Source organism: Chroicocephalus ridibundus, chromosome 22 (genome assembly GCF_963924245.1).
Source record: "Chroicocephalus ridibundus chromosome 22, bChrRid1.1, whole genome shotgun sequence".
Classification (NCBI taxonomy): domain Eukaryota; kingdom Metazoa; phylum Chordata; class Aves; order Charadriiformes; family Laridae; genus Chroicocephalus; species Chroicocephalus ridibundus.
The window spans coordinates 1,553,176-1,572,471 of record NC_086305.1 but is presented as its reverse complement, the minus strand read 5'-3'; the positions used below and the strand labels follow the sequence as shown (position 1 = coordinate 1,572,471).

The 19,296-nt window shown below is 49.2% G+C and overlaps 1 protein-coding gene across 16 annotated transcripts in view; it reads left to right on the top strand.

Annotated features, from left to right (window-relative positions):
- Positions 1–19,296, top strand: part of PTPRS (protein tyrosine phosphatase receptor type S) — a 162,911-nt gene that overhangs the window by 26,610 nt on the left and 117,005 nt on the right. Inside the window, exon 1 of one of the 16 annotated variants that reach the window (XM_063357679.1) lies at positions 63–171. The exons of the other annotated variants lie outside the window; for them this stretch is intronic. The gene's annotated coding sequence lies outside the window, so the exon portion shown is untranslated. Of the gene's footprint in view, positions 1–62; positions 172–19,296 lie in introns of those variants that run through there. 16 annotated transcript variants of the gene reach the window in all.

The following is a 19,296-nucleotide window of genomic DNA, read 5'->3' as shown; positions in this document are numbered from 1 at the left end:
TCCCCCCCATCGCGATGGGCCCCGCGGCCCGGCCCCGCCCCGCCCCGGCCCCGCCTCCCTCCGCCCGGGCCGCGGCGGGCTCCTCGGCGGGGTCGCGGCGCCCGTGGGCCCGTAGGCACCGCGGGCCGCCGTGCCGAGGGCGGCGCGGGTGGGACGGCCGGTCCGCTGCCGGTAAGTGCCTCCCCCAGCGCCCCGACAGGACCCGGCACCGCGGGCGCCGAGGGGCTTCTCTCGCCTCAGACCCTCCCCGGAGCCGAAGCGAGACTCGAGACAGTCGGTTTGATTTAAAAATTTAATTTTTTTTTTCCGCATTTTTTAAGGAGGGGGAACACTCCCCGCCGCTTTCCCGGTAGCAGCTTGCTGTGGGGAGCGTCCCGCGCGGCCGCAGCGAGGGCCGGCGGCCTGAGGGGGCGGCGAGGGGCAGCTGGGGGTCCCGGGCGGGAGGCCGGCTGCCTGCCGCCTTGTTGGCTCCCGCCGAGGGATAACCGTTAAAATACGCGTTTCTGTATGGCTTTTCTTGGCCGGGCTCTATCTGCGGGCTGGGGAGCGATGCTCGGATGGAGGGGAGCGCTGGTGGGGCGGGGGGAGCGTTTGGAAGTTGGGAAGGGGACACCCCCCCTTTCCTTCTCATCCCCTTTTCTCCAACCGGTGGCTCACGGGAGCGTTTTGCTGCAAAACAAGAGACAAAAGTGTAAAAACCGCATCCAGAACCACCACCACCCCCCCCCCGTGTGTGTGCTGGGAGCACTCGCCTGCCTTACAAAGGGCCAGCTCACCCTTTTTCCCAAATTCCCCCCTTTACTACGTGTTTTTTTCTGTACTGGAAGTGCCTCTTATTTGTTAATGAGTAAAAGGCAGCCCAGGTCCACCCGAGTCGTCTGCATGATGCTCTCTGCAGCTCGGGGCAGGACACGGGCTTTGAGCATTTTACAAAATTTATTCACTGTAAACATTGCCCAACTTCTGTGCTCGGTTCCCAGGATTAAAATATAACTCGCTTTCTTGGTTTTATATGACTTGCTTGCTAGCCGTTATACTACTGCTCAAGCTTGAGATGCAGATTTGTCTAAAATATGTAATTTTAGAAACATAAGAGGGGAAAAAAATGCTCCATTTTGTTATGGGAACTGCGTAGCTGGAACTTTCCTGAGGAATGGCCATATTTTATCTCTTTATGATTTCTTTCTCACTCTGGCAAAGGCAAAATACTTTTATGTTGCAGGTAACTTTTGCGTCAAGGCTCTAACTTGGAATTCGCAGCAGCTTGTCTGACTCAAGGCAGTTAAAGGAACACTTGAAATTAAATTTGAATTTATATCGTTCGTTGGCGGACAGCTCTCCTGCAGTTAAGGAAAAAAACGTAAAGATTAAGCTGATCATTACTATATATGAAAAGCAGTTTCAAACATTAACATTATGGTTCGTCTCTTAAAAAAGAGGGGGATTCTCTAGCCTGTGCTTTGTATAGCTGCATCTCGCTATCCTTTCATTTCCCTTTTCCTGAAAACGTCACTTAGCGGAGGAGCAATCACAAATTCAAGCGCACTGAGATCGCCACACATGGAACAGAGAAACATCTGCTGAAAAGAGATTTTCTGAGAATAACAAACCACCTGCACTGAGAAATTTTTCTTCTCTCATAACTAGTGCAGTGTCGGTCTGTGTGGGTCTGTAATCCACCGCTGGTCTGTTTCTGGCTGTGGAGGTGCTTCTCAGCCCTGCTATTTTACAAGGCTAATATTTATTTACAGACTTACACTGTTGGTTGGGGTTTATTGTTTGGGGTTTTTTTCTCACCAAAAAGGAGGAAGTGAAAAATCTGCATTTGAGCTAATTGAACTGTTTTAACAGTTTCTTCATGATTTACGTTTTCTGTAACATAACGAGCGTCTGGAGTTGATTGGTGCCTCTCAAGCTGCCCTCGAACTTCTTGCGGAGGAGTGTGCTGGGATGTGGGCTTGAGGACGGTGAGTGAGGCTGGCTCAGGGGGCAGCTCCGGCTAAATGAGGTGGTCCCGCACCAGGGGTGAGCAGCGCTGGAGGAGGGGTCTGCATCGAGGACGGCAGCTCCGGGGCTGCGCTTCCCTCTTTCGCTTTTCATCCCTGGAGTAAAAACCGTAACGCTCGCCATCCTTCCATGTTACTGCTCCAAGAACCTGCCAAGTAGAAGGGAAGGTGTTGGTATCTTTTATCATCTTGGAGCATGTCATTGAATCCCTAGTGCCGAAAGAGGTACATCACCTCTGGGAGAAGCGTGAACTTGTTCCAAATCTTTCTTCCAGTCGGGAGTGGAGACGAGGGAGTGGGGGAGCGTCGGGGCTCCCGCTCTGCCGTCCGGCTGCTCTGCGACCTCCTCCTGCAGCCGAAAGCCAAAACGGTGATTTTTCAAAGGCATTGGAAGCAGAGAAGGGCCAATTATGCTTCGGACTTGGAAGAGATGCATATCATTTTTTTGGGAGGTGGAGGTACCAAAATAAACTGTCTGAGGGTTCAGAGTGCAGACAGAGAGTGAATTTAGTATTGTGTGCTAAATTCCTGCAAAGGTGACAGTTGCAGCAGGTATATGAGGAAATCCCTCATTACCCTGCAGAGCTGGAAAAGCAGGATATGGTGTTTTATTATGTTTCTTAACCTTGATCACAGCAAGTCTCAAACACCCTCTTTACCCTCGCTGTTGAATCTGGCCTGTGGGTACAGATTCTTGTACAGCGCAGCTATTTCACTAGATTTAATCTCTGAGGAGCGTGCCAGAAAAACAGCCTTGGGGAAATGGCAATCTGCTAGCTTCCTTGTCTGTAAAATGGGAATAGCGATGCGTAACTCCTTTCTGTAAAGTGTTTTAGGGTCGACCAGTGAAAAGCGCTGAAGTGCCACGGGTTGAATCATTTATCCAAAAAAAACGAAGGCAGAAGCAGCAGCGAGGCTTGCCCAGGCTCCTGCGGCAGGTCGGCAGCGAGGCCAGGAATAGACGCGGTATCTCTGATTTCTGCTCGAGCGTCCCTGTCTGCTGCTTGTGGGCGCAGGCCAAAAAAGAGCAGCAGTGCCAGTGTCACCCGGCTACGTGTAAAGGAGGAAATTGAGGTTGCACGATCCCATCCTTGGTGCCTTTCTGAGGGCTGCCCCATGGTGCCAGGTGTAGGAGTGACAAGTTGTCTGACACCGGTCTGCGAAGAGCTGGATTGAAGCCACTTACTCATTTCATGCTGGCTTCTGGGCAGCCCTTGTGTAGTAACAGCTTTGTAGATGCTGCTCACCTGGGCTGAATTTTTAACCAGTCACCTGGAGATGAAAGGCGCTCGATCCCATTACCGCTCCCCCCAAGCCATCCCCTGCCCTCTGTTTGAAGAGATTTTGAACCTCAGGTATACTTTATTCCCGTGCAAGGCTCTGCTGTCGGACTCGGCAGAGATTGCAGCGCGTCCTGTGGTACCGGGGAAGTGTAATCTTGTTACATTTGAATTTATTTCATGCTGCGTTTGCGAGTGTGAAGAATGAACTGGTAAAATTAGGGACCGTGGAAGGTGCGAGACACCGTGTTTGTGCAAATGCTGACGGTGGGAAAACATCTGTTAGAAGCTCTCTTTGAAGGAGTAGCTGCCCTTCCAGAACTATTTTGTAGGAGTAATAACTGTTGTGGTAGGTGAAACCTTCTGAATCAGGAGGCACCTGGGTGATGTTACAGCTGTGAACTGATGCAGGGATGGAGATGTACCAAATTGAACCCTACAACACATTTATTTTTCCTGTGCATCTTGTGTCATTTCCGACGTGACTGCCGCCTTAATTTTGCATGAGTTCATGTGTGCTTGGGTAAGTTTTTGTTTTTAAAGAATCTGTTCTGCCCTTCCTTTCTATTTACAGGTAACTCTTTCATGGGTTTGTAAGAGTGTGTTTCAGTTTCTCCCTGGACTGATTAGTGCTCTCATTAGCTCTTAGTAAGTGTGTTGCAAAAATTCTTTATTAAAACCTGTGCGGTGGTAGGTTTCATTCATGTGAGGAAGCCACCCGGTGCTCGGTTTCGGCATCAGCGCCCAAGTCCCAGGATGACTTACCTGCTAATTTAGACTTGCTACGTCTTTATGATAAGCGGCGCGTTGCAGCTAAGGGAATTGAGGCCAGCCCCCTGTTTATGGTAATTCTTAAATAGTTCATTTGGGCGTAATGCTTCTTTTTACAGTTGATTCTCTATTGCAAACAGATTTTCTGATAATGGCAACTGTGCCATTCAGATGGGATCATTATTATAATAGCAGCAAGTATTGTTATGGAATCGGTATGTGGAATTTATGTAGGATCGTTATAATGACAGAAGTAATACCATAAATAAAATGATGCTGTAACAGCAGCACTAAACCTGTGTGTAATAGGGAAAATGACAGTTCAAATTTCCCCCAAGCCTCGGCACCTCAAGCCTTGTGAGGATTTATCCAGGGATACTCGGGCTGTGGGAGGGAGGAGAGATGCTCTTCCCGTGCAAATCAGGGAAACCATTAGCTGGAGCTGTTTCAGAAGCTGACCGGGGAGATTGTTGCAAATAATTAGTTGTAGAAATCGGGCGTTGCTCTCATTTGTCAGGGTGCTGGGTTTTGTTCTTGGGCTGGCTCTGTTAGCACAGTTTTTGTCGGGATGGGTTTCAGGCGAGGCTTTTGCGTGCATGGCCTGTTCCTCCTGCGCCGTGTTGGGGCGGTCTGTGCCTGCCGGCACGTTTCTTCTCCCGTTTCTCTGCGGGAAATGTGGGAAAGCTTGAAATTGCATTTGTGAAATAAGGATGGGGGTTGAGACTGTAACTGCCCAGCGGGACTTGACAGAGGCGGCTGTTGTAAATAACATGCCCTAATACCAGAAGCAATAGTACCAAACGCCTGCAAACAGGGGAAGGGGAAGAAAGGGGAAAAAATCAGTGCATTTGAAAAGTTACCGAGGATGTGGAGTGGAGGTTATCCCCCCTCCTCCACTTTTCTTTCTACAAACAAATCCTTGCAGATGGGTGTGTGTCATAAAGGCCAGTCCTGCGGTCAGGTTTAGCAAATACAGATAATCCAGATGGCTAATCTGGAGCGTGGTTTGGCTAGCAAAATCCTTCTGGCAAGCGGTGAGGAGGATGCCGGGAGAGGTTTGCAACAGTCGTATTTAAACAAAGTCGCTGCTAATGCTGCTTCAGCCGTCGTGTGGACAGAGCACAGATGTCTTGCTTGGGTTTTGATTTTTTTTAAGACAAAAATCCCTTTTATTTTCCATCAGTGACCCCTGTTTTAAATCCCTGATCCAAGAGGGGGAATTGCAACCCCATGGCAGACTCGGATGCAGTTTGAGTTTTGTCACCGTGTGAAGGATGCGGCCCCTCTCCGGCGCGCTGGTGCCCAGGGTGTGCGGCAGCAGAAGGATGCTCGGCTGTGCTGGCGGGTTATGGTGCTTTGAACTCGCTTTTTGCCCAGGGGCCCCATCGGGACAGGAGCGATGGGGTGATTGTTTTTTGATGCTTGGCGCTGCCTTTGTCAGTGGACATCTGGTGCCAGGATTGCTGCTGTCCGGGCTGGGGGTGGGCTGCAAGGCCAGGGAATTTGATGGATTAGTGCGGTTGGAGGGCTGGGGGAGGGGATGGGTAGGGTTTCAGCTCTTGCTGCAGGTAAAGAGAGAATTTGGGGATTAGGGGCACTTTTCCGCAAGCTGCAAAGCGGGGGAGGATTTGGACAGGGGGAATGGTTGGGAAAAAAAAAGTCTTTCCAGTTTTTCGAAAGAAATGACATTTGTTTGCTCTGTAGGGCAGCACAAGGGAAATGTGTGTGTGTCCGGAGCAGGGGATGAAAAAAAAATCCACAGCAAATCTGGTGCCGGTCTGTCCCCCCAGCTTTGTAACCCTTGGGAATCCTGGTTGCTTGTGCCTGGCCTCAGGGTCACTTGGTTCATTCCCTGCTGCTTCCTATGGATTCAATAACCTCCTTCTCTCCCCAGAGATCAGCTTAAATTAAAACTTTATCCTTTACTTAAGGAAGCAAGCGGCAGCCTCTCCCCATGCTCTGTTATAGGATCTGGGTAGTTTGCATGTCCCTGTCTGTCACCAGATGGGCTGCGCCAGGAATCGGCAGCTTTTGAGCTGCTGGAGCAGGAGGAGGGGGATGTGGCCTCTCCTGCCCCTGATCTCCTGGAGTGAAGGAGTAAGGAAGAAAATGCTGATTTTTAAAAGCCTCCCCCAAGGACAGATATTTCCATACGCTCTTGCCTGGAAAGGGGAAAATTGCTATTTTTCTTGGTGTAGGACCAGCCTCTCAGGGATATTGCCAGGATACATCACACGATCCTTGCCTGGAGCTATCTGTGCCAGCAAGTGTCCGTGTGTGGGCGGAAATACCCTGTCCCTTGTCTGCCTGCAAGAGCAGGAGGCTTTGCATAGTGGTGAGGGCCACCAAGAACTGGCCGACATGGCGACCTCGAGGAATAGTCACAGTGAAATCCAATCTCCAACCAGCACCGTGTTTGAGGATCAAATCCACGTGTAAAATCTGCCCAGAAGATTTAATGTCTGCTGGCTTTGCCTCCTGGAAACACTGCTGCGGTCGGCTCTCCGGGAGGCACTTTTGGGCCTTTGATTCATGTTTTGGGGCTACACGTGCACACACGTGTGCCATAAACATCATTTTTTTTGAGGGCTGGATTAGTTTCGTGCAGGGAGGGACGTGCAGCCACCCCGCATGCAGCCCTTTTCTTCCTGCCAGGCGTGGGCAACGTGCGGCAGAGAGACAGCCCCAGCCAGGCAGGGAGCTCCGTGCTTACGTGGTAAAATAAGCCCTTGTGGGTGATTTTTTTAGAATCATGGAATAGTTTGGGTTGGAAGGGACCTTTAAAGGTCATCTAGTCCAACCCCCCTGCCATGAGCAGGGACATCTTCAACCAGATCAGGTTGCTCAGAGCCCCGTCCAACCTGACCTGGAATGTTTCCAGGGATGGGGCATCTCCCACCTCGCTGGGCAACCTGGGCCAGTGTCTTACCACCTTCACTGTAAAAAATTTATTCCTCATATCTAGTCTAAATCTACCCTCTTTTAGTTTAAAGCCCATGTCCTATTGCCACAGGCCCTGCTGAAAAGTTGGTCCCCATCTTTCTTGTAACCCCCTTTAGGGACTGAAAGGCTGCAGTAAGCTCTCCCTGGAGCATTCTCTTCTCCAGGCTGAACCCCCCCAACTCTCTCAGCCTGTCTTCACAGCAGAGGGGCTCCAGCCCTCGGATCATTTTTGTGGCTCTCCTCTGGACCTGCCCCAACAGGTCAGTTTTTCCCCTTTTCCAGCAGAAATCAAGAAAATTGGAGGTGAGGAGTAGGAAATTGATGTGTAATGAAGGAAACTTTGGGACTGAGATGAGAGAGGTACTGCAGAATTCAGAGACACCTGAGGGGTTTTGGGGGGTTTGGACTGGTGTTCTGTCTTCGCTTGTGTTGCTCTAGCCATAATGTCAGTGCTATTGAACTGCCTTTTGGATTTTGATTTCTTCTCTGTGTTGGACAAAGTGGTGGCTAAGGGCCATGGCAGCGCAGCAGTATCTGCAAGGTTTCTGAAGTTGGAAAATTTTAAAACACTGGCCTGAAAAAAGGAAAGTGAAAAAATAAGGGATAAAGTTGCAATTACCATCCTGAAAATGCATTTTTTGAACTTTAGGAGCAAAAGGCAGAAGAATTTGTGAGAGAGGAGGGAAGAACTCAGTGTAAAAATGCGTGCAGGGAAGTGAACAGCTGTGGTGTTCTGTGAAATGGGAGCTGCTCGAATTCAAAGGATTATCTCACTAACCAAGACCTGGTGTTTACACTGGGGCTGAAGGCTGCAGCCCCAAGTGTGGTGGGCAGGAGGAAAGCTTGCAGAAGTTCAGGCTGCTACAGGCTTCCTGGGTGGGTTAACTCCTGTTGGAGATGGGCCCCGGTACCCGGGAGCGCTCAGGTCTCCCCAGCCCCTATATTGCAGTATCATAGAATCACAAGAATCTTCATGGTTGGAAAGGACCTTTGAGATCATCGAGTCCAATCATACACACACAAAAAAACCCCTGCAGTCTCATCGTATGGGTCCTGTTCTCCTTGGAGTGCTTTCATGCCATCCGCGTTTTATACCTAGTGTCAAGGAGTGAAAACTTGGTTATTTGCCACCATTTCTCCAGCGTTAATGGATTTGGTGTCTTGGGTGCTGCAGGATGTCACAGGCAGGCACTCCTCTGTGGTCCCTGCCGCACCAGACTGATCCAGTCCTGCTTCAGGTCCTCTGCCAAGCGGCGGTGGCTGGGAGCTAGAAAAAACTTCATCCAGACAGGTAATTCCTCTGAAGCGTCTGCTTTTGGGTGCTGCCGGCGATGGCGTGCTGGACTGGATGAATCACGGTTGCCTCCAGCCTGACGTGTTTGATGGTTGCAGCGCTGCCTTCCTGGAGGGGAAGGAATTGTAGTCCATTATCAGGAGTCCATTTCTCTTACCGAAGGTGGAGCGTCACACAAAGCACCGAGTGTGCCTGGCTCCTCGCAGCAAGCCTTACTCATGTGCCATGAAACACTCGCTTGACAGCGCCTTCCAGAGCAATATCCTGAAATGAATGATGTGCCCACACGGTGCTTTATGCACTGCCCTGAGAGGTGGGAATGTGTAAATCGCACCGTCCGAATGATTTAGCCCCAGGTATAGTTGTGATTCAAAATGAATTTCTATCCCCGCTTCTCCCTTGTGCCAGCGCTGGAGTAACTGCGTGCTATAAAGCAGTAGAAAATTGCAGCAGCACCAGGGAGCTTGTACGGGGCTGGACTGGGAGGATGCGTGGCCGTACCCTCCTCTGTCCGCTGCATCCGTGGTCTCGATGTGCAAGGGCAGGGATGCAGGGCGTAGGTTTGATATCAGTCCCCCCTCTCTGTCTCTGGGCTACTCGTCCATATCTGTGTCTGTTCCTAACCGGGCAGCTGTGCAGCACACAGTTTCCATTAGGCTTAATAGGGAAGATGACTGACATGTTAAAAGTGGCTTTAGGTTTTATGCAAAGCCAATGATGCTTAAGCCAGCTGGTGGATTTTAGGTTTTTCAGCAAGTTTCATTGGACAGTAGTTTCCTTTGGAAAGTGTCTCAGGTCCGGTGTGAAATTCTGATGGAGATCAAGGCGACGGAGAGTTGTGGATGGCTCATGTGGTGCTTCACACATTGTTGCCCCTTTGGGGAGTTGATTGTCTTCCCTCCTGCTTTGGGGGAGAAAGAGAAAAATCATGAGAAAGGTCCTGTTTTCTTTGTGGTGAGGAATGAACATTAATATTGAAACATTTGGGGATTTTTTGTAAAGATCGGTTTTGCTTCTTGGCTGGTACCCTGGTTTAGATCTCCTGGAATAGCTTTGGAAGTGCAAGTCTAGGCAAATACATAGAAAAGATGAAGTATGGGCTCCTCTCTGCTGTCTTCCTTGCTGTTTGCTTTTGCAGGGAGCCCTTCTAGTGGTTCTCTGCTCTCCTGGTGCTGAGCGATGTCCGGGAGTCGGTTGTTTCTCAAAACAAAAAGGTCAGAGGTACCGGAGGAGTGATGAACCCCAAAGACTTGATCACTGTTTGAGGCTTCAGCTATCCTCCTAAAGCAAACATGGCATGGGTGCTTTCTTCTCAGGGAGTTCTTAAATCTACCTGTATTAATTTCACTGTTTTGAACTCTAGAAATTAAATCATGACTGTAATTTCTAGAGAAAAATACACATTTGCTCTTCTTTGCCTGTTACGAAGTGCAGTTTTGTGGATAGCCAAATAAAATTCTTGGTTTGAAGTGTTTCAGCAATGTGTTAAAAGTTTATGGAGCATTTAACAAACTTTTTTAGTGTGCAATAGTTTATAGTGCCAGCAAACAGCCAAGTGTCACATCAAAGTTGTAGTCTTTTTCTCACTTAATGGCACAATGTTTAGTGCCGCTTCGGTTTATCTTGGATGGCTTTTCAGTGCACAGCTCAGCATGGCTTTTGCTTTCCTTTTTTGTCCCCCAAAAACCTCAAAAAGGACCCACAATTCAAGCAAGATAGAAATTTATTTTTATCTTTAAAGGGGAAAAAAAAAAAGGCAAATAATCACAGTGACTTCAGTGGTGTTCTCCCCGTGCAGTTCCCTGCTGGGCTGGGAGAGCAGAGCAGTGAGATGAAATCTGCTCTTCACTGAAGTCAAGGAGAGTTTTGCCATCAACTTGTAGAAATCTGTAATGATTTTTCTTTTAACGCAGGAGCTGGGGTGTGTCTCAGACAGGGGTGGTTTCTGCAGCTGAGAGTAGCAGGTGCAGTTGAGCCAGAGCCCACGGACACCAGCAGCAGCGAGGCTGCGAGTTTGGTGGCTTTTGCCCAGATTTTGGGATTTACTCCTCGTCTGGACTGGGAGAGGATGAGTGTTGGGGAGCTCTGCAAGGGCGTTCATCTGCGCCGGTGCTTGGGATTGCAGTCATGTAGGAGGGGAAAAGGGAAGGAATATACAGGGCGTTAAACCTCCTAAAGCAACGGCTTCCATCAGGAATGTCCTAGAGCTTGAGGTTGTCGTTTCTACTAAATTTGAACTAAATAGGTGTAAAAACTCAACAACAATGTCTGGATAATGGATCATAAACTGTCTTATTTACTTTATTATAGATTTAATTATGATAATGCATATACATAGAATTACGTCTGCACACAAGATCTATTCGGTAGTAAAGGCTTTTATATAACATTATAAATAATGAAACCTGAGCTGTATCAAGGGCTCCCTGTAGCATCCTTCATATCCCAGCTGAAAGTGGGAATTCTCCTTTTCTGTGTGAAATACACACAGTTGGGATTATTGAGGTTCAGGCGTTTTGAAGGGGTTGGGTTATCTGGCACGGGGTGTGATTTTCATCTCACCGCCTGCATTTCAGTCTTAGTTTGCTTTGAAATTTCCCGTAGAGTGGAAGACAGCATAAAATGTCTTATTAATGTTGATGTGATCTGTCATCGGCAGTAACCAGTGAATTGGTATATGAGAGAGGCATGTAAACAAATTTGAAACCAAAATAATCTGACTGTGTATTATTAAAAAACGAGCCAATGTGCAGCAGTATAATATGAGGAAATTCCATTTTGAGTTCCTAACGACAAACCTTTTCGCACGTTCCTCCCATGATTTATATAATTGCCAAATCGCTTTGATGGCTTGATGGAATTATAGCTCTGCATTACACAATGGATAATCAATCAAAATAAACTGTGTTTACCCCTTTGCTGCAGCATGTGCATGAAACAGATACGTTATAGTGTGAATTATTCCTTAACGCTGGTATTTGTACTGAGTTTCGGGTGTGATTTCAGGATCTGATATCTGCATGAACCTGACCTCACCTTGTAGGTTTCAGAATTGTGCTGGCTTAAGCAGGGGCTGTAGTAACTTGCTCTTTCTATGGTGCATGTAGGAACATTTCTGCCTAAATATGCAGTGGGCTTGTTTGTTTAAATATCATAGAAAATAAAACCACAGCAAGGAGGCAAAAGGTGCCAACACCCAAGCTCTTTGTAAGGGCTCGGTAAGGCTCGTAGGCTGAAATTCTGCCTTTCTAGGCAAGCTTGGAGCTGGTCGTCTCTGATACTTAATAGGCTGTTCCCCGCCTCATTTGCTGCACAAGTTATTTGAGTTTTAGTGTATGGCTTTAGAAGAATTTCCCACCCTGTTTACCAAATGCGCTGTTGTGAAATGTAGAAACCCCTTTTTTTTTTTGTGGGGTTACTGGAGTAAAAATTAAAACCGGTCTCTGTGGTGAGCGATAGCTGGGATCATGTGTAAGTGGTTTATATTTGTATTTAAATAGATGACTTGTGCAGGAGATGGTCCCATTTCTTATAGCATAGAGCACAGTTGTCTCCTTCAATGGGTCTTTCGCTCATGCCTACCCCATTTTCAGTCTGTTTACCTAATGGTAGAGTGTTTTTAGGGAGATTATGAGGCGCAGTGTTTGTTTAAATGGCTTCCGTGGTATTGCAGACCTGGGGCTGCGCATATGCAGCGTCCCTTCGGTCTCTCTCCTCTGCCTGCAAAACCTGCCAGATTCTGATGAAAGGGAGATTAAATGGACGGAGTCGGGCAGGCTGCAGGCACAGCGCCTCGTCGCTCACCCTGCGCTCTTATTCCTTGCCACAGCATCTCCATCTCCGGCTGGGGTTTATTTTTGGGTCTTCCTCCTGCAGAAAGGCGGCTCTCCCCATCGCCTCTCCCCGGAGAATCCTGTCTCCTCTCCCTCCTCGCCTTGCTGTAAGGGGATCACAGCTGCTGAGTAAATGTTAAGATAATAGTGTTATTACGGAGTAATTATACTGCAAGTTATTGAATTAAAAGTGATGAGACTGCCTGTAATGCTGAATGGGGAGAGGAGGGAGAGGCTGGGTGGGAGAGCGTGGAGCCGGGAAGGTGGAGAATAGAGAAAACCTAATAAATTTCCTCTTGTCGAGAGCCCCTTGCTGCCGGGACTGGGACTGAGAATGAATGAAAGGGAAGCTCAAAGAGCTAATAAATAAACCATTTCCCTGAGAATAGAGGGTATAATTAGAAACCGTGGCCCTGTGGTTTTGTGTCTGCCCTGGGGTGGAATCTGCTCAGCGCTGTACTGTGGCGATAAAACAGGGAGACAATGCAGAGATGATGTCGCACAGTTGTAAACTTTTGAGGAAGGAGATGCATTGTTCCTCTCTTTTTCTAGAAAAATAAAAATAATAATAAATAATTTAAGCTTTATGTTGCAAAACTTCAATGACTGGCTATGCCCTGGAGCCTCTCCATCAGTAACTCTGGCTGATCTTGCATTTTTCTTTCTGTGTATTTTCTTGGGGGGAGGGTGGTTTTCAGTGTAGACCTTGGAAGACTTTACTCTCTTTTTTTCATTTTTCTTTTCCCTTTCCCCAAGAGGGCCAAATAAGACTATTTCCTTTTTTTCTTTTTCTCCTTTCTCAGGCTGAGATACCAACAAATTTAACATCTCTCATTCCTCTCTTGTTGTAGCGTTGGTGTCGCTGTGCTTTTCGGGATGGTTTGCTAACTGATGGTACGCTAGCTTTTCTTTTGTCCTTATTGGCTCAGCCTGGTGCCCTGGAAGATCCCACCATCTCGGCTGTGGTGTATCGGACAATGGACCTCCCAGCTTGCAAGTGAGAACAACTAAAACTTGACCCAAAAGGAGGATAATAGTGGGTTAAACTCAGGTTTGCATTTGAGCCTCCATGCCCCCCCTTATGCCAACAGGGATCTTCCATGAGTTTGGAGAAACCGATGGTCCTTCTGTTCTGCATCTTTGGGATGGGGATAACGAGTGCAATGGCAGATGCACAAAACATCGTGGAGCTCTGCAATAAGTGCAGCAGTAGGCGCATACTGGGGATGCGTAGCTGGAAAGCCACAGGAGCATGGGTAGCCTGGCAGTTGCAGGGAGCAGAAGGAAAATGGGATGCATACCGAGCTCGGTTTGGGTATGGACAGTCTTTAATAGCCACAGGGGTTTCATAGCTTAAAAAAATAAATTGCTGTCGTCTTCCTCTCCTGACAGAAGATGTGTCACTGTCTGCCTGCGGCCGGTTCCTGTGCGGCCGTCTGCGAGCGGGTCAGGAGTCGGTGCGCTGCCCGCACCGATGGGCCCACGCAGCCCCTGCCCTGAGCGCTGGAGCCACCCTGTCTGCAGGGCGGGGGGCTGGCTGCAGCAGGGCCCCGGGGGGGCTGCTCCTTTTGGGTGTAATAAGCCGTGGATCTTTAAAGAGAGGAGACAGTAACTAGTAATGAAAAGTCTGGGGGAGGAGGGAGGAGAGTGCATTTTGCAGCTGTTCAGCCTCAGAGTATCTCGGGTGGCTTTGGATGCAAAGGGGGATGATGCACTGCTGTCTAAATAGGAAGGGTGTTCCCCCACGGGTGTTTGTGAAGCTTAAGTAATTGTTTCTGAGAAGGGCTTTGGTAGGTGCTAGAGAAATGTGGAGTGTTTACCTTACTTTACAGTCTAAAAAGCCCTAATAAAATACACAACAGGAGTATTAACAATGAAACTATTTTGAGGATTATTAAGCTATTATAAAAGAATGGAAGAAAATCTGCCTGGCATTATGTTCTATGCCACTAGATATTTAAATTAATGCCTTCCCTATAGCAGCTCCTTCAGAAATCTCAAGGCACTTAAACATCTGTAGTGAATTAGATACTTGGTATTGTTAAATAGCTCTTCACCATTCTCTATTCATGTAGCACAGGGGGGAAACTGAGGCAGAATGATTTGGGCAGTGCATTCACTGTGGGAAGGGTAAAGTCAGGATCTGATTCACGTGGGTTTCCGTGACCCTTTGGCGTGACGTAGGATGGAAAGTGTCCTTGTCCAGCAGCGCTTCCCACTGCCTGGGGATGCCAGACCATATTTCTTTTCCTTATGTCATCCTGCCATTGTAGAGCAGAGCCATGTTGTGGGCACCAAGAAAATCCTTATGATTTTGCTTTTTGGCTAATTGATGCTCTTGCAGTATTTCCAGCGCTGACCATGACCATCTCAGGGAACCCCATAAACCCTGGTATAATGTTATTTACTTGTAAAAGGCAATTTGTAAAGATCTGTCTGGGGGCTGCTGTCACTATATCTGTGGGACTTATTCTCTGTTTATTTAAGGTTTGTGCTGATGTATATGTGGTTCTTCTTTCCCGTCATAATCAGAAACTTGATTGTCCCTTGGACTTTTCTGCCACTTGCAGCCTCAGCTGTGCAGGTCCCAGGGCTGCCTCTCTCATGCAGGTTGATTTTTTTTTTTCTTTTTTTTTTTTAATTCTGAGGCTGGAGAGGAAGAGCCGTAGGCATTACATCAACCTTCGTCTTGAAATTTGCTTCAGGAGGAGAGAGAGAAGGGATGGAGCTTCTGGTGCAGTCATGCTGGAAGTGAGCTGCCCTGAAAACAAACTCTTTTCTTGCTTGCTTTCCTTGGTCTGGCTCCTGAGTGATTTGCCCCAGCCTTTTTTATTTTCCGCAGAGTCCCAAAATCTGGGCTTGACAAACCTCCTTTTTCCTTCACCTTTTCAGGCTTAGTTTCCTGTTGGAGCTGGAGGAGCCAAGCAAAGGATGGGTGATAGCACCTCCAGGGCAACCTGGATCCTTCAGATCAGACAGCGGGTGCTTTTTAGCTGCAGTTACCCCTGCCCAGAGCTCTCTGTGCCACATAGTAGCTAGAATTATGGGCTGTTTGCCTCCTGCAAAGAGGGAGGATGGTGGTATGGACTGAGAGTTGCTTAGAGCAGGGGCAGGTGTGCTAGGGCAGCTCTTTACAAGTGGTCTCAGACTGCATCTGGCTGGGTGAGGTGAGGCTGGAGCTGCCGTCAGTGGGACGAGGCTGTTAACAGGGAGCAGAGCCCTCGTGTGCCCAGGTGCATTAATTTGCGCCACAAAGGTTGCGTGTAAAATTATTGGCTTTAGATTTGGATTAATAAATTAAGGATTTCCTGACTTTGATGATGCAGAAATTGTTTGGTTCAGGACTGGATGACTGATGGTAAGGGGTGATCTCTCCTTGGTCTCTGCAGTCTTCAAACCCCCCAGTGATGGGGTTTGGGGGCTCTTGCTTTACCTGTCCTTACAAGCACTGGGTGTAGTAGGTCAATACCTGGAAATGATAATTTAAAAATAAGGCTATGGCGTCCAGCAAAAGGCTCTCATGCCTTAAATGTCTTTAATTGGCAAAGTTTGATATATGCTCAAGATTTCTGCTTGCTTTCACTCATAATGATGCCACCCAAAAGGAAGTCTCAGCTCCTCTCCAGGCTGGATATCCTTGGTGGAAGACAACCTCTGCCTTGAAGGGGAACAGCCGCTGCAGATCTGCGGCTGGGCTGGGAATAGCTCCTGGATCTTCAGCATCAATGTGCAATCCGTCATCCGTGCAGTCCCTCTTGAGCAAACCTTGAAATAGATCGCGGCACAGCCACAGTCCTGGGCAGACATCTGAAGCGGTTGTTGTGGTAGCTGCTGACCCAGGGGTGCTTTCTTCAAGGAACGGTTCAGAAAAGGGACCTGAACTGGTGGAGTCATTTGGTACATGGAGGAACACGCTGTAGATATTCGGAAAAAACAAAATCAAATAGGAGAACTGGTAGTGGAGCTCTTTGAAAATTGTTCAAAGGGACCCTGTCAATGCAAAACTCCTATTTATGTTTTTTCTTCCTCCTCCTTCCTTTTGTTGATACAATCTTGGAAGTGGGAGGATTTACAAAAATGCATGTGTTTTTAAGCTGCTTCTTCAGACACTTTTTTCCCTTGTAAATATTGTGTAAGAGGCCGAAATGAAAAACACAGAAAACAAACACGGAAGAGTCCTTGTTAGACCCTCCTCTAGTCACTTCAGAACCTGAAAATCAGATTTGTTGTTGGATGTGTTGTAAGCGTATCCTCACAGCTTTGCAGGTGCGCCAAGGATAGACCCATGAACCCTATCACTTGGACCCACCTTTAAGACAAACTAGTGACTCCTTTAAAGGCCTGGCCTGCCAGAGCAGGGGTGCTCAGCACTGCCGGGGCTCCCAAGGGAGGCACCTCCAGACTCATCAGCCTGAGGGTCCTGCCTCCAGGAGCTTCGGTCCTTCTTCTGCTGGAGCCATCCAGTCTCTGACTGGGAAGAATTACTTTGGTGTATTCAAGGGCATCTCAAATAGCCCTGCAGTTGACAGAAGAGGAGCATCCTTTGGCCTCCCCTGTGCTGGAGAAACTTTCAGACCTCCCCTCCCTGTGTTGGACCCCATCAGGGCATCTCCAGGGATGGCGATGAGGACTGCTCCAGCGGAGAAAGGGCTGCCGGCACTACAAGCAAGAAAAGTGAGTTTTCAGAAGGTTTTGTGCCCCTGGTTTCAGCAGCAGCAGGACTAGGGTGCATGAGTGATGTACAGATCTGGAATACAAAGCCAAGGGGAACTGAGGAAACTGTGTATCTACTGAAGCTAGCACCGAAGGCTCTGTGGATGCTGCTTTTTTCTCCTTCAGGTGGTTTACTGGTTACTTGGAGGCTGTCTATGGGCTGAGCAATCTCAAGAGAAGGTTATATCAGACCAGACTTAAATTTTCATGCGAATTAACAAGTAAAGGCAAAACTTGTGGGGTCCCTTGGCTTTTCGCTCACTGACTAGCTCATGGGAACTCTATATGTACTTTGGCTTCTGGGCGATGCTCTAACAAGCTCACGCTAAACCTGTGCCAGCCCTCAATTTGCGAGGAGCAGGTTTCTTAATTCAAAGTAAGTGTTTTTATTGGGGATTTGCATTGGTTTGGCTGAACCGTTTGCAAAGGTGCACGTGAACGGGGGAGGGGGGATGGCAGAGCTTTCCTCCATGGCCAGGGCTGTGTGGCTTCGCGCTGGCAGGGTAGTGTGTGCAGCGCACGCAGGCGGAGAGCGAGAGCAGGCGATGAAGGGCATAATTACAGGGAAGGATGTGGAAACCAGTGCGCTGAAAGGCAAAATCGTTTGCCCAAGGACATGGGGTGATGGAGCTGGGGTTGGAACTCAGCAGCTCCGTCTCTTGTGCCTGAGCACTGTGTCCAGGCTGGTGCTTCTGCTGGGAAGTGGTTTTGGGGTAGTTTGCCAATACCTTTACCTTGATTTTTCTGGCTGTCGAAAAACCGTAAAGGCCTGGAGGACTCGAGTTCAGATGGCTGGTCTGAATGTCTCTCCCTTGAAGCTATGGAAAGCAGTACTTGCAGTCCTGTTTGAACTTGTTAGTTGACAAGTTAAAAGGTTGTTTTGGCCCTTCAGGATATTTAAAAAAAATATATATTTCTTTCACCTTCCTTCTCCCAGTTTTATGAGAGGACTGAGCCAAGAGCTTTGTATTCAGCAGTAGGAGTGTAATTACAGCAAGTCCGGGCGAGCGATTCTCCCCCAGGGCTGTTTCATAGTTGGTTTTTACTTTCTTTTTTTTTTTTTTTTAACCCCCTCCCTGCCCATGTTATTGCTCTTATTCCTCTGCCTCCCCACGCACGTGCGATGCCGCAGCAGCTGTGGGACCCCACTCCTTCCCCCAGAGCCCTTGTGGGAGCGGTCCGGTTTTGCCGGGGGATGCGGCCCTTGCACGCAGGAAGCAGATGAAGCAAATTGGAGCTGGAAAAGGAGCAGCAGCCAGTGGGGTCTGCCGCCAGCCGACCCCGAGCCATCGCAGAGGAAAGGCTGGATGAGACCCAGCGCAGCTGCTCTGGCCGGGGGAGCCGGGCCCAGCTTTCAGCCCGCGTGTCTGCACAGACTTGAGCAGGGCAGGACCAGCAGGCAGATGGAGCGCTGCCCGCCTGGGAAGCGGCTCCCAGCTCCCCCTGCCCATGGCACGGCTCGGCGGGGTGGGCATGCTGGGTGCGTGCCGCCGGCGGGGCTTTGCGAGCTCTCACTTTGCTCCTTCGTGCCGTGTTTAATGAGCAGAGAGGGTTTCTTTTTTGGTTTGCCTCTTGGAAAGCGCCTAACTGCTGTAGAGGCAGTGCTGCCTCGGCGGCTGTCGGCCTGCGCATCCTTGGTGGCTTGGGCTCTCCCCTGGGAGAACGAGGGCAGGGGAAGGCCCAGGGAGCAGCGGGTCTCATGGCGTGTCCGTGTCGTCCTGCTCCGAGCTGCATGGGCACCGTGCTGCTGGGCACCACGTGCCCCACTGCAATCCTACTTGCTTTTTTGGGGGTGGAAAGAAGCACTGAACATTTTCGTGGGTGGGAGAAATTGCCATCAGCTCTGTCTCCTCTGCTGCTCCTGCCGGTGGGATCCGAGGGGGCTGGGGATACTGAGGGGTGGATGCACAGCTCTGCCACTTCCCCGCTGCGTGACCTTGGTCATGCTCACCTGCGTATAGGATGTGAAGTCGCTAATCCATGCAGAAGGTAGAGCGTGGTGTGCACCCTGCCATTCACCCATAGCACCCTGGCCCCAGCTGCTCCGTGGGTGCTGGCTCCTGCCCACACGGCTGCCCCCCGCACATATCGGTATGGCGCTTCCCGGGGCTGCACGGGCACTTTGTGGGTGCACGTACTCTGTCTGAAGGGATTTACTTTGGGTTTTCTTCAGGGATGGCTGCCGTTAACCCACCTGAGCAGGAGCATGGAGAGGGCTGGCGGTGCTTCTGCCTCCACAGTGTGGTCTGTGCTGGGTTTTATGAGCGTGAATTGAGCTTTTTGATGCTCCATTACAGAGCAGGACGTTATCGCCATGTTTCAAGGTGGTGAGGGGTGAGTGTGCGAGTCCCCGTGGTGCGGCCATGGGGATGGGTGACTGAGGGCTGCTCTCTGCCGCGGCTGCTCAGGGAGCTTGAGCTCGGACTGGAGCAAACAGACAAAATACCAAAAGAAAT